Below are 2,898 nucleotides of genomic sequence, written 5' to 3' on the forward strand. Positions count from 1 at the left end.
TTTCTTTCTTTCTTTCTTTCTTTCTTTCTTTCTTTCTTTCTTTCTTTTTCTTTCATCTTCCATCTACCTTACTGAACATGCTCTATCTTTCTTCTACCTTCTTGAAGAAATAACTGATTTGATAGCCTCATTTATCAATTATATCATTTATGTTATTGCTGGATCTGTTTATATGATTGATATTTTTCCAGATTCAGGGTCGTGTTTTCCTGTTTCTGCTTTCTATTTTCAGTTTTTCTGCATCCTGTTTTCATTCTCACCCTCCTTCTTTAGATGTTATTTATCCTAGAAAATCATTAACTCCTTGTCCTTTGCAAGGAGGACATACACCATTTACAAGGCATGTGTAAAAGTGGGATGGGGGTGCAGGTCCTAGCAAGAATAGAAGCAGGAAAAGGAGCAAAAAGCAGATTTTTATGGAGAAATTCAGTTTCCTTGTCTCAAGGTTTCATTAAAATCCAAAATTTCTTCTCTGCAAAAGAGGAGTCAAGAGAATGAGAAGGTAAGCCACTGACTGGCAGAAGATATTTGTCAAAGATGTATATGACAAAGGACTGTTATTCAAAATATACAAAAAATCTCTTAAAACTCAACCATAAGAAAATGAACAATTCAATTTAAAAATGGGCAAAAGATCTGAACTTTTATCTCAACAAAGGAGATTTTCAGACAGTAAAAAACTTATGAAAAGATGCTCAATATCATATCTTTTTAGGGAATTGTAAATTAAAACAATGAGATGTCACTACACATCTCTTAGAATGGCTAAAATCCAAAGCACTGACAACATTGAATGGTAACAAGGATGTAGGGTAGTCACAGAAAGATGAGGAAATTTAAATGTATATTTTTAAGTAAAAGAAGTCAATCTGATAAGGATACTGAAATATTGCAATTTATTCTTATATATATTTGGTCTTTTTCTGAGGTTCCTGGCTCACAGCTCCCCAAACCCTTGGAATCTCCTAAGTGTTAAGGGCACTAAAGGTTATTTTTGGTTATGTTAATGAATGACTTTTGGAAAGAGCTTAGGGGTGGGGGCTGGTTGCCAGAGGAGTCAACCCCATGATTAGAGGTTTGGAACTTTCAGTCCCACCCCCCTGACCTCTGTGGAGGAGAGAGGAGCTAGAGGTTGAATCAATTCCCACTGGTCAATGGTTTTATCAATTAGGTTTTGCAATGAAGCCTCCATAAAAGCACCAAGGGGTGGGGTTTGGAGAGCTTCTGGATTGGTCAGAAGTTCAAGTAACAACCTGGATTTGTGACTGGAATTTGTAATCTGTAGCCTGTCAGTCAGAAGCACAGGTGACAGCCTGGGCTTGTGACTGGCTTCTGAGATGGGTGAGGGGCCCTTTATCATATGGAATCTAATGCTATATCTGGGTAGATAGTGTCAGCTTTGAGTTGAATTATGGGACCCCCAGCTGGTGTCTAAGAATTGCTTCATGGTGGAAACCCCCCTCCCACATTGAAATCGGAATGTAGAAATTGTAGAGAGTTATATGACACGTGATTCCAAGCAAATGACATTCTGGAAAAGGCAAAACTATAGAAAGAGCGATGTGGGGTCATGGAGAGTCTTGAGACATTTTATGGTGCAAAAAGGGGTTTTTATTATAGCACGGAGACAGTGCAGAAAGAGCTGCACTGCATTGTGAAGAGTGACTGATTATATACTTTCAGGTTTGGGGTGGGAGAGGGTAGCGATAACCCAAGTCTCTCAAGGGTTTCTGCATGTTAAAGAAGAGTTAGAGGATCCTGGAGGTCTGGCTATTATTAAGATAAGGTTGCCTTTAGTCTCTAGCAAAACAACATTAAGGCGGCCATGAGTTCCCTGGGGAATGTCACGCTCTGCATGTCTCAGGTATTTAACACTGGGCTGCAAGTTGGAAGGAAATTTAACTTTGGCTACATTTCTCTTGCCTTTGTCCTCATCAACAGTTAAAAAAAAAAAATCAGTGATTGTCAGAGGTTCAAGGGGGAGAGAAAGATGAATAGGTAGAGCACAAGGTATTTTTAGGGCTTGGAAACAATTCTGTATAGTAGTAGATACATGTTGATACTTTTGTCCAAACCCAGAGAATGTATCACACAAAGAGCAACCCTATTTTAAACTATGGACTTTGGTTAATAATGATAGGTCAGTGTTGATTCATTGATTGTAACTAATGCACCCCACTGGTGGGGGATGTTATTGGTGGAGAAGGAGAGAAGGGTGTATTTAAGAATTCTATGCGTTTTCTGCTCAATTTTGCTATGAACTTAACAGTGCTCTAAAAATAATATCTATTAATTTTAAAAAAGAAGATAAGCATACCAGAAACTAAAGACAAAACTGAAAATTGCAAGAAGCTCTAGTTCATTCGCAGTAAGCCTACTGAGCACATTTCAGGGCTGTTTCCCCAGCACTAGATGATATTTTCCTTTAAAACTATTATTATTGGAGCAAGATGGCGGAGGAGTAGGAGACCTGGATTTCGTCTGGTCTCAGGAATTCAGCTGAATAGGGATCAAACCATTCTGAACACCTACGAACTCAACAGGAGACCTAAGAAGAGAGTAGCAACAACTCTCTGAACAGAGAAGCAACCACTTACTGGAAGGTAGGACGTGTGGAGAAGTGAATCCAAGGCGATATTTGGGAGGATAGACGGCGGGGGGGGGGAGGGGGCCCCCATCGGCCACTTCTCGCAAGTGATAGAGCCGCGGAGCACAAAATTGGAACTTTTAGAAGTCGGCTCCGCTGAGGGACGTCGCTCCAGTGGCTAAGCGGGGGGTGGAACCCTCGTGGGACAGTGTGGTCTCAGGACCCTCGGGGTCACAGAAAGACTGGGGGTGCCTGAGTGCGGCAGAGGTCCCAGGTATCAGAGCGGGGAAGCCGGCTGCAGAGACAGAGCC

The sequence above is a fragment of the Callorhinus ursinus genome, unplaced genomic scaffold (assembly GCF_003265705.2).
Source record: "Callorhinus ursinus isolate GAN/ISIS: 27379988/994484 unplaced genomic scaffold, GSC_fseal_2.0 scaffold23, whole genome shotgun sequence".
In the NCBI taxonomy this organism is placed as follows: Eukaryota; Metazoa; Chordata; class Mammalia; order Carnivora; family Otariidae; genus Callorhinus; species Callorhinus ursinus.